The 12763-nt window shown below is 42.6% G+C and overlaps 1 long non-coding RNA gene across 1 annotated transcript; it reads left to right on the top strand.

The window, feature by feature from the left end:
* Positions 1 to 898: 898 nt before the first annotated feature.
* On the top strand, positions 899 to 9775 carry LOC140578155 (uncharacterized). The gene is made up of 2 exons (XR_011982195.1): positions 899 to 7007; positions 8809 to 9775. It is a non-coding gene; the product is annotated as an uncharacterized lncRNA (long non-coding RNA).
* Positions 9776 to 12763: the final 2988 nt, after the last annotated feature.

Here is a 12763-nt window from a genome sequence, read left to right as displayed (position 1 = left end):
TTGTGGGTAGTGATCGAAAGAATGAGATTGTGGATATAGGCGGCCGAAATGAGATTTCTCTGCAGGATGTCTGGGCTCTCCCTTAGAGATAAGTGAGACGTTTGGATATCCGGGAGAGTCTCAGAGTAGAACTGCTTCTCCACGTCAAAAGGAGCCAGTTGAGGTGGCTACCTGGAGAGGTTTTCCGTGCATGTCCTACAGGCAGGAGGCCTTGGGGCAGACCCAGGACGCTGGATGGATTATATCTCTCGGCTGGCCTGGGAATGTATTTTGTCCATGAAAATCAGCCCTTGACAGTTGGCGCCCCATATGAGCAGCAAGAATTTCATTGTATGACAATTTAATGTGAAAATGAAACTTGATTTTGTAGCCGGTCAATTATAGGCAGGTAAAGGAACTGCAGTTAGGACTGGAGGTGTAGCCGGGGTGAGATAGCTGCACATGCTCCGATGGTATGGTAGCGATAAAAGGAGCAGGCACAGGAAAGGCAGCCAGGGTCCTGATAGATTTCGTGGAGCATATTGAATTTGCAGCATAGCAGCCCTTCTTTTTGCTTATTTCAGGGGTGGGCAATATTATCCGCAAAGGGCCGGTGTGTATGTGGGTTTTTGCAGCAACTCCCTAATTAGATTACTAATTAGAGGACTGATTGGCTGAAGAGTCCTCACACCTGGGTTTGAACAGCTGACCTACAGGTTATCCCAAAAACCTGCCTTATTTGGTTTGAATGGGGCAATGAGTTGTGGGGTAAACTGCTGTTCTTTAGGGGTTTTCAAGGTGGAATTACGGGTCGATAATTTTAAGGATCTGGATGTAAAACTCCCTGGTGTTGCTTTATCGTGTATTATCTAGCCAGCTGGCTTAGTTAGCGGTGTTTAGTGGGAGCGGCTGGCTAGTTTTATTTTCTTTTTTGTTTGTGTTTTTTTCTTTGTTGTGTGTATATCTTGGGTTGATTATTAGGCAGGCTGCGCCAGGTGGAACCCGTAGTCTGTGTGCGGGATTGGCCATAGGGTTCTTTTTTATTGCTGTGATTTGCGGTGTCATTCACTAGTGTCATCTGTGCTGGATGTGTTTTTAAGTTTGTGCTGTGAGGTGCACCTGAGCAAACTCTGGGCAACCTGTTCTTTTGTTGGCTGTATTGGGGTGCAGCATTTTGGTTTATGCCTTTTGAACAAACCCATGATTTATGTATTTTGATTGCTTAATAAAGTTAAAATATTTTTTATGTTTAACGTGTTATTTGGGGAACTTTCCTTAAGCTCTGACAAAATAAGGGTGGCCTAGTCTAATTGCGGCCTGTTAAAATTAGCTGAATATAACAAAAAAAAAAATCACCTTATGAGCGCTTCGTAGGGTAACAAAACCTTCAGTCGTTTTTTACAGTACTCGGGGGCATGTTAACATTTTCGACCAATCAGAAAATTTTGACAGCAAAGCTGGAAAACCAATGAAAAGTGAGACTCAATGTTCTAGAACTTTGGTTACATAACGTCGGGCTGACGCTCTCACTGCGTTCAGTTGGTGCTTCCAGCAGATATTGTCATGATGTGCTGCTCTTGTTCCGTAAATTAAAATCCAAAGACGAAAAAGAAAAACATCCAACGGAAAAAAACAACATCCAAAGGGAAAAAAACTATAATAAAAATAAAATATCATCCAACGGGAAAAAAAGGACCTTACATGGGTCTTCAGGAGAACTGAAGGGCCAACAAGGTAGGGGGAAATAAAAATTTCGTTTGGCCAGAAGCCAAGGTAAGTGTTTTACCCGTTATTTTTTTTAAAGCGGTTTTTAAAATGCTGCTTTATAATCGTTTGAGATAGTCAGTGTGACAATTAAGTGACTCAGTCAGCACAAGTATGTCGGTGCTACGTCGTTTTTTAAAGGTCGGTATCTGTAGTAGCATTTCAGGCTAGCTTTTGCACATTGGCACTGCTTAGCGGCGTTGAAACAGCTCCGTCCAGGCGATGTGATCGCGACATTTTCCGTCTCAACAGCGATGAAAACGCTACATCTAAGTGAAACTCCGTGATGATTCCCCGACCCTCTTATTATCCTACGCGAAAATATCCCGACCCTCTTACTATCCTACGCGATGATTCCCCGACACTCTTATTATCCTACGATTGCCAATAATTATTTCTACGTTTGCTTTAGTGTTGAACACGTATTAATACTAATATATTTTATTTATAATATGTAAAAAATACAAAGGTGTTCGTTAAAAGAGTTTTTATTTAAAAAAACAAACAAAATATAAAATGCACACGTCAAAAAAATACAGAAAAATAAAAATACTGAAAGAAAAGAACTATCGAACAGGACTTGTTAGCCTGTCACGAGCCACTCTTTGATGGTTGCTTCAGCCTCATTTGGACTAGACACCATTTATTATACATACTTTTGGGTAGTGTGTGTATATGTGATTTGTAATATGATATAAGTATATGTTATATTTCTTAGTGTCCATGTATTAGCTATATATAAGGTAGTTTTCTAAAACCATAATCATACCAGTTTGTTCATAAAGTCAACATTTCGCAACTGCATTTCGATGTTCTTCAGCTCCTCAATGTCTTGCAGTGGAAGTACATCATCCTCTGCACACTGAAAAAATAATAGATTCTTATAGAAAGACCTTTAAAAAGTATTTTAAAAATCTCTGTAATTGGGTTTATAGTAATTCACTTAGAAGTATAATTGGTACAGTATGAAATATAAACTTAAATACACCTTGAAACTTTATTATTTAGACTAGGAAAAAAATAAACATTTCCAAAATCAATCTAAAATAGTTTAATTCAAATAGATCATAAAGCAATTTTGTACAGTGCACTTGCCATTGTTAATGGTGTGTCTGCAGAACTGTTACCCCAAAGAGGTCTTTGGGTAACAATCTCTGTCAGATGTAGATTTGTTTTCAACTTACGTGTGCATTGACTTGGTATAAGTTGCCCTGTGGGTAACAAAGTTCTCGAAGGAACATCTGTAAGTGTCACACTGGGCTAAGAAGGGAGACGCGGATCCAGTACTGCAGGGAAAGCAGGGCTCTAATGAAACAGATAGCAGGTGAATACAGGCAAACATCAGCCCAGCAGGGCGAGAAAGGGAGAGCGCAACCGTCCGGGTAATCGGAGCGGCTGTGCGAGGTAATTGCCCCTTCTCCCAGGGTGGCGATCAGGCAGACAGGTCCAGGAACAGCAGGCGATAATCGTGGTCGTGGTCCGTAAGCGAGGGTCGATAGCCGAGAGGTCCGTCCGACGAGTGAACACAGGACAGGAGAACAAGCGGGGAGGAGGACAGGAGGAACCGGGCTCAGCAGGACAGGTAGGTCAGGATCGGGAGCTGGACTGAGGGAAGGCACAAAAGGTAAGGATCTTACACAAGGTAAACTGGCAAGGCACGGGAGAGCAGGGAGACGGAGGACAGAGAAATGCTTGGTAAGGCTTCTTTTCATCAGCGCAATATTTTGCAGTTTGAAGTTCGCAGTTTGAAAATCGAGACTGGCCACTGATCCGTATTGGGCCGCCAGCACCACATTTAAATCTAACCATGATGCATTGCATCAGGAGGAGAATGCATTGCTTTAAGCCAGCGCTGTAAGACCAAGGCACAGTGTGGATTAACACTTTCAAGCGAGGCTCTAAAGCCATCAAAACTCAAGCGGCATATTGAAACAAAGCACCAAAGCTTATCGGAAAGTCTTCACCCTGTAGGATTACAAATTTATAAAATGTTTAATCTAGCTTCCAATGTAATAGTATATAAACTAAAAGAGATAGGTACATTGGGTTTTGCATTTTGAGGTAAAGAGAAGATCTAGTCTGGTAGCCCAGGTGTCTGAGACATTAACATCAAGTGATGTTGATTACAGTAGCTGCAGTGTTGTGCCAGGGAAGGAAAAGCTGGACTCATGTGTCACACTGTAAAGTTGTTCCCCCACCGGCAGGGATAGGATAGGACACACGGACCAGTGAGGAGCCCAGGGAAGAACCGATTGCAACAGGCATCGGGGGCCAAACCCTGCGGTGAAGATTCCCACATAGGCCTTCCCCATCTATTAGGCCATCCTTACCTCACTGTTCTTTAGGTGTCACGGGAATTAAGAGATAGGGAAAGAAGGAACAACAGCAGACACAGATCGAACAGAGGATACAACCCTAGTGTTTGCAAGTTTTGTACAACAGATCACTAGGACCTAAGGATATAGAGAGACTATCCCAGAGCTTACGCTCAGCACACACTAATTTTTCTCAATTTAGAAGAGCTTTGATCAGCAAAATGCATCAGGAAGGTGTACCATGGGTCAAAGCGCTGCTGGCGGTACTGTGTAGTATGAGAGCATCACCTAACAGATCAGTAGGACTGAGCCCTCATGAGATTATTACTGGACGCCCAATGCCAGGTGTGATTGATCTTAGAAATGCTGAGCTACACCTTGCTTCAGATGCCCTGATCGCTTACTGTGAAAACCTCACAAAGGCAGTACAAAGTGCCAGAGAGAGAGTTGAGTCGTGTTGGCAGACTCCACCAGAAGGTGGACACACAATCATCCCAGGTCAGTGGGTCATGATAAAATCGTTTAGAAACAAGCCACATCAAGTGATGTTGATTACAGCAGCTGCAGTGTTGTGTCAGGGAAGGAAAAGCTGGACTCATGTGTCACACTAAAGTTGTTCCCCCACCGGCAGGGATAGGATAGGACACACGGACCAGTGAGGAGCCCAGGGAAGAACCGATTGCAACAGGCATCGGGGGCCAAACCCTGCGGTGAAGATTCCCACATAGGCCTTCCCCATCTATTAGGCCATCCTTACCTCACTGTTCTTTAGGTGTCACGGGATTTAAGAGATAGGGAAAGAAGGAACAACAGTAGACACAGATCGAACAGAGGATACAACCCTAGTGTTTGCAAGTTTTGTACAACAGATCACTAGGACCTAAGGATATAGAGAGACTATCCCAGAGCTTACGCTCAGCACACACTAATTTTTCTCAATTTAGAAGAGCTTTGATCAGCAAAATGCATCAGGAAGGTGTACCATGGGTCAAAGCGCTGCTGGCGGTACTGTGTAGTATGAGAGCATCACCTAACAGATCAGTAGGACTGAGCCCTCATGAGATTATTACTGGACACCCAATGCCAGGTGTGATTGATCTTAGAAATGCTGAGCTACACCTTGCTTCAGATGCCCTGATCGCTTACTGTGAAAACCTCACAAAGGCAGTACAAAGTGCCAGAGAGAGAGTTGAGTCGTGTTGGCAGACTCCACCATAAGGTGGACACACAATCATCCCAGGTCAGTGGGTCATGATAAAATCGTTTAGAAACAAGCCACATCAAGTGATGTTGATTACAACAGCTGCAGTGTTGTGTCAGGGAAGGAATAGCTGGACTCATGTCACACTGTAAAGTTGTTCCCCCACCGGCAGGGATAGGATAGGACACGCGGACCAGTGAGGAGCCCAGGGAAGAACCGATTGCAACAGGCATCGGGGGCCAAACCCTGCGGTGAAGATTCCCACATAGGCCTTCCCCATCTATTAGACCATCCTTACCTCACTGTTCTTTAGGTGTCACGGGAATTAAGAGATAGGGAAAGAAGGAACAACAGCAGACACAGATCGAACAGAGGATACAACCCTAGTGTTTGCAAGTTTTGTACAACAGATCACTAGGACCTAAGGATATAGAGAGACTATCCCAGAGCTTACGCTCAGCACACACTGATTTTTCTCAATTTAGAAGAGCTTTGATCAGCAAAATGCATCAGGAAGGTGTACCATGGGTCAAAGCGCTGCTGGCGGTACTGTGTAGTATGAGAGCATCACCTAACAGATCAGTAGGACTGAGCGCTCATGAGATTATTACTGGACGCCCAATGCCAGGTGTGATTGATCTTAGAAATGCTGAGCTACACCTTGCTTCAGATGCCCTGATCGCTTACTGTGAAAACCTCACAAAGGCAGTACAAAGTGCCAGAGAGAGAGTTGAGTCGTGTTGGCAGACTCCACCATAAGGTGGACACACAATCATCCCAGGTCAGTGGGTCATGATAAAATCGTTTAGAAACAAGCCACATCAAGTGATGTTGATTACAACAGCTGCAGTGTTGTGTCAGGGAAGGAAAAGCTGGACTCGTGTCACACTGTAAAGTTGTTCCCCCACCGGCAGGGATAGGATAGGACACACGGACCAGTGAGGAGCCCAAGGAAGAACCGATTGCAACAGGCATCGGGGGCCAAACCCTGCGGTGAAGACTCCCACATAGGCCTTCCCCATCTATTAGACCATCCTTACCTCACTGTTCTTTAGGTGTCACGGGAATTAAGAGATAGGGAAAGAAGGAACAACAGTAGACACAGATCGAGCAGAGGATACAACCCTAGTGTTTGCAAGTTTTGTACAACAGATACTGCTCTGTCGTCTTGTTTTCTTTCCCCAGCGGTGGGGAGCTCGTGCCCTGACCACTCCCTCACTTTTAATGCCCCACAGTTTTTAATTGCACACACTTCAGTTCACACACAAATTTATACACCCCCACATGTACACACATTACACAAGCACATCGAGCGGGGGGACGATGGGGGCCTGAGGGGGGTGTGCAGTGCGCAGTGTGCCGGGTGTTGCGGGTGGTCCCGGAAGGGTCCGGAGAGTACCCGACACACCCGCCGGGACCCTGACTCAGTGGCACAACCGTAATGATAATAAGTTGTAAATTTGTATTGTGTGCTGGTTGGTGTTGCGGTTTATTGTTATTGTTCTTATCAGTTTTGTTGTTGCTGTTACTGTTGTTGTTGCCGCTCATTTGTTTTATTTTAATTTCATTTATTATTCATTTTTGTTTTTCTTTATTTGTTTTTGTGTTTTTTTTTGTAATGGAAATTAAAAATAAAGCAGTCCTCCGCAGAGGGGGGGTGGTGGAGGGAATATATTAAAAAAACTTAAAAATACATCCCAAGCATACCAAGGGGGTATTCCAGAAAGCAGGTTATGTGACATACCCGGGTAAGTTTAAGGGTAAGTTAGTGGATAACCTCAACTTTCGGTTCCAAAAACGGAGGTTAACTTTCTGGGTATGTACGTAACCATAGCAGCTTTCTCTCTGAAGATAACCTGCTCAGTAGCAGGTTATGTTCCAGGGTCAGTTTGTTGCAGAAGGTTACTGAGCATGGCGTGCCCTTTTGATGACGATCCTGTAGACGTGGAGGCATAAATTATACGAGGTTTTTTTCGCCGGGAGAGAGTTATAAGACCGTGTATTGATATCTTTTCATTTCCTAATGATTATTTGAAAAAGCGTTATCAGTTTTCAAAAGAATCGTTCATTTACTTAACATCTCTTGAAACCGCATATTGCAAATGTCACAAACCCAAACCGCGGGTCTGCGCTTAGCACAGAAAACATTCTGTACATAGCGCTTCGGTTTCTTGCGTCAGGGCATTTTTTGTACAATATGGGCGATGCAGAGCATGTAGGAAAGGCAACTGTGTGTAGAGCCGTTCGCACAGTATGTCTGGTACTTAACGCTTCTTACACACGTTTGTACAGTTCCCTGTCCATAAAGCTCTGCGTGTTATTAAAGAGGAATTCCACAGAGTGGTAGGTTTGTCCTTTGTAGTAAAATCTATGATGCATATTTAATATGTAGTCATACTATTTATATCTATAGCCTACATGTATTCATCCTGCACACACACACACTTGATACTTCCATATATGACTTTCTATTTCAGGGTTTCCAAATGTAATTTGGAATATATGTAATACATGTATAGTGACAATAAAAGGCATTCATTCATTCATTCATAATTGGGTGCATTGATGGCACCTACATTCCTATTAAAGCTCCTTCAATAAATGAGGGAGACTATGTTGATAGATAGATAGATGGATAGATAGATAGATAGATAGATAGATAGATAGATGGATAGATAGATAGATAGATGTCTTTATTGTCACTATACAAGTACAGCGAGATAGCGTAGGAAATCTATTCATAGTATCAATGTGCAGGTAACTTGATTTTGTATCCTTAATTTTTTGCCTTGTTAAAATCATCAAACTCATTACTTTTTTCCACTAACTATAGGTAATCATTACAGGACAGTACAATGCTGGTTACCACTGGTTGCCCTCAGATGGGGTGAGGGGAGGTGGTGGTGGTATGTCACGGGCTTCAACCTTTTTTCTATTAGCTACATGACAGAAAGAATATACTAAATCGTGTTTAATAAATAGTTAAGTGATCGTGTAATCAATTACCTTTTTGCAGAATGTTTTTGTGTTTCATTTTCACTTGGCTCAAAGTTCTTCTGGCTCCAGAAGGATTACACCTTATTAAATAAGAAACCATATATTCCTAGTCGATACACATTGTTATTTTAACCTAAAGAAATGAATGGCAGGAAAAGTAAATGCTTTCATAGTGATTTAACAGTCAAAAGGATGCGGAAGGGTTACGTGTTTAATTATTTTGCATTATAATAAAAGGGGAGGCGATGTCAAATTTGCAATTTAATACACACGCATTTACTCTGTCCGTTATTTTTTTCCAAGCCAACTCTTTCTTTAGCCGATGCAGCCGTATTGCTTTGTTTCATTATTATTGGCTTGAATTCCTCATATGCGTGCATTAAAACTTCCAACTCCGCCTCTGTGAAGTATGCCGCTCTCTTTTTTTCACTTTGATTTTCCATTCTGACTCGTGAAATCGGCGATCAATTGAAAACGTCTTTATGTATGCACGGTGCACGCGCATTAACTCTGGGTAACCAATAGGAGGTTGATTGAACTTACTCTTCTCAGGTGTTTTGGAACCGACATACTCATGGTATGCGGGTTTGGGGTATATCAACCCAGAGGTTAAGATTTACCAAATGGTAAGTTAACCAAGCTTTCTGGAATACCCCCCAAGTCTGCCAGCAGTGGAGTGACATGCCTTGCCTGCTCACCCAGTTTAAATGCACCTTAGGTATCCATACTGACCATCTAGTCCTTATACACCTTTTTTTTTTTTTTTTTGGGAATAGGGTGGGGCGTGCAGGATTCCAATCGTCTGCCAGCGGTGCAGAGCTCGTGTCCTGACCTGACTCGTGTTTTTAATTGCACGCACTTCAGTTACACACGCACATTCATACACACCCACCTGTGTTTTAAAATGATGTGAGGGGGCTAAAGGGCTCTCGAAGGAACAAACAGGCACACTTAGGTTCACTCAAAAACCATTGGCATGGATGAGCAGTTCAACGTTTCTATCTTTCAGAGAGCAGTACAATTGCCATGACTCAACCACCAGATGTGTTAGTCAAAGGTTTTGGGCCTTGTACACTACTCTTCATACCATGATGCACTTAGTTACTAGTGTTTTTTTTTTTCCTTTCGAAATGTATTAGAGTGTAATTATCTTAATGTGCATGGAATACTGGAATTGTAGAATGAATTGAAGATGAAGGCAATATAATAAAAATGCTAACCTTGTATTTTTTCTTCTGTTTTAGTAATTGCTGTCTGATGGCTGTGAGGGATGGGTGGGGCGAGGAAGACTCAGGGACTGGAAGTGGGATTAAAACTGAAGATAACATGCTCATTCTTTTTTGTATTGTTTACACATTTTCCTTCCCTCAGAAAAGAGGGAATATGCTATATCTATAGAGATTCTGATGCTGCTATTTTTGTTTATAAGTTTGTTGTTCTTTACAAGTTATTGTGTTTTTGTTAAAGTGTATATTTAAATTTACACAAGTCTGTATTCAATAAATGCTAAGTTGAGAAATTTTGTGTATTGTTTGACATTATTAGTGTGATATTTTACCATGCAAATAAAGTGGAAAATTACCGGCCAAAAAAAATCGGCAGCATATATCGGCCATCGCCTGACCCTGACTCCTAAATATCGGCATCGCCTATTGAAAAACCCATATCGGTCGACCTCCAGTCATAGTACATTCAGTCCAATTCATCCATCGAGTTAAGTCTCACCCCCACACCCACTTGAGGGGGCACTCCGGCAGACGCGAGGATGGGAATGTTCTTTCCCCTATAACACCCCCTCCAGAAGTACATCTCACTCCAGTTCACATTTGCTCCTGTTCACAATGATGAAGCAGGATTTGTTGGCTGGACAAGTGAAGTTGTCCTGCTGCCGGGTCTCGGTGCTGTTTTTCCACCTAAGCTTGAAGGTGGAAATGTGTTCCAACTCGGTCCCTGGGACTGCAGCATAGCCGAACATCGCCAGCAGCGTCGGCCACGCCCACCACCAGAACCGTCGCGCCATCCTATACACATGAAGAAGAACTCGCATGCACATTAGTTTTCTCGTAACTAACATTTATTAACTGGGATATGTCGCCAACTTTGGCGCCTGGCTCCATAACATCCACGCTGTTATCTTGTCTCATAGCTATAACTTCTGCAGGTTTAGGTGGTTCGTCTTATTGTTGAACCCACATACCTGTGTTTTTATTCTCTTTACTTATTTCCAGACTCGCTCCCATAGTTCTTTACTGCAAACATCCTTGTTCCTAATTTTCCAATTTTGATTTCTCCACGTAGGCATCCAAACAGATATACCATTCGCTACTGACCGAGAATCAGTATACAAATAACAATCATAATAGGAATCATAGGTCATAGTAGGACATCGTGTCCTATTGTCATCTGTTCCATTTCTAATAATGTCCAATTACATGCCAGAAGTTGTTTTTCAAAGGGAGTATATTATTGTTTCAGATATCTCCTTCTACCCTCCTGAAATTCGGTATTGCTTCAATTTCACTACCTTGTTTGCAAGACATACTGTACAGGGAAAGATTGCATTTTCACCTTCCCCACCAATACCGGTCACGCTGTCACTGTACCTCTGAATTTAAATTGTCCATCCTCTTCCTGCAGAATGCGAATTACCCCTCCATAATTGGGGGGTACTGCCTTCATAACACTTCTATGACCATTATGGAAATAGTCTGCAAATAGTCGCCACCAAGATCAATGTTAAGAGTGCAAGATGCGCCAGGGGTGTTTACTAACATATGCAACACACGGTCATTGTCTGGACATGCAACAAAATGAGAATCAATGCAGATCTCCTCATTATCCTTACCCCAATCCAAAAGAATTTGGTTTTGATAACTCCCAGGAATTATCCTAGGAGAAGTATACTAGTAAAAGTAATAAGCCTATACATTTACAAACAGCCTGGTCTGGTCCAGCAGTCTGGTGTTATTCCTGCCCTTGTGGTAGAAAAATTATAAATCAAAGACTTAGAATAAAAGTCTGGACCTCTGAGTTTGGTGAGTAAAGAAAATCTCTTTTATTCCAGCAAGTTCAGCAAAGCGCTCCCATCACACTCTGGCACTTGGTACCAAGTCACACCCCGCACACAGAGCAACCAGTAGATAAAACATAACTCCCAGGACTTCTAAGTCCTGATTGGTCATGAAACATCAACAAACTAAGCTGAAACGTATAACAAACACAATTCTCCCGCTCCATTGGTTCACCTTGGTAGCAAGGTAAAATCCACCCATTGTACGGAACTTACTGGAGACAGCCTCGGCTTCTAGACTCTACATGAGATATGTATATAGATATTAATTATATGACATTGAATCAGTGTTAATGTTTGATTAATGATTAACACATTGACGTATCACTGGAAATACATGGTTAACATATGATTAGTATGATTAACATAAGTATGATTAACATGATACAATCAATTGCATATAACAAATTATATATTGACTACTACTACTATTCTATTAAGCTATATAACTCTTTGTGCACCAGTTGGGGTGGCTTCCAGTCTCTTCCTGCAAGTGGTTTCTCTCCCCCTTTGCTCCACTGTCTGCCCCTCCAAGGTCCGAGCTTCTGCGGAGCCAACTGCAGGCAGCTATCACAAAGCGAGGTCACACAGTATTCAAAACAATCTCTTCTGGCCTAAGGCCTAAGACATAACAGACCCAATATGCCTCCCCTCCCGGGCCTACTAATGTCCAATTTTACTTCCACACTCCCCCCTTTTGAACACGCGAAATCCGCGCTGTTCACACAGAATCAGAGTACACAGTATAGTAAAACTCCGGACAATAGCGCAGCGGGGGGATGGGCACTGGCGGCGGCTGGATGGACCACGAGTCACCAGCAGAGTTGGCGCCGCAGGTCATATCGATGACGACCTGGGGCTGTGGGTCGAAGAGCCAGGCAGGAAGGAGAGGATCATCCCCGTATGGATCATGGGAAACCCGCTGCAACATGACCGAGCTCGCCTGGGAAGACAGAACACTAGAGCAACACCTAAGCACAGAGGTGGGTAGAGTACCCAAAATCTGTACTCAAGTAAAAGTAAAAGTACTTATGGAAATATTTACTCAAGTAAGAGTAAAAGTAACAATCCCAATAGTTACTTGAGTAAGAGTAAAAAAGTATCCGATGGAAAAACTACTCAAGTAGCTAGTTACTAGTTACTTCTGATCTGATTGATATGAAGCGAAAACCTTGAATTTCAAACTATTTGGAAAGCTTCCACACACCTCACCTTGAAAGTCTCTTTGTTTTGTTTATATAAAACATAGGCTGAAGTAAAGTAGCCTATCTCAGTCCTGCATGTGATGAGCACATTAACATCACATAAACTGTCATTTGCAATAAAATTTCAAACACACCCAGATGTTTTTCTGTCCACAGTTTCAAAAGCCAAGGTTGACCTGCTGGTTTTGTTCCAAAGTGCACTGCATTTAGCAAAAGCTGACCGTGATAGTCT

The sequence above is a fragment of the Paramormyrops kingsleyae genome, chromosome 13, assembly GCF_048594095.1.
Source record: "Paramormyrops kingsleyae isolate MSU_618 chromosome 13, PKINGS_0.4, whole genome shotgun sequence".
In the NCBI taxonomy this organism is placed as follows: Eukaryota; Metazoa; Chordata; class Actinopteri; order Osteoglossiformes; family Mormyridae; genus Paramormyrops; species Paramormyrops kingsleyae.
Note: the sequence above shows the minus strand (reverse complement) of the source record. Positions and strands in the feature narration are given on the sequence as shown.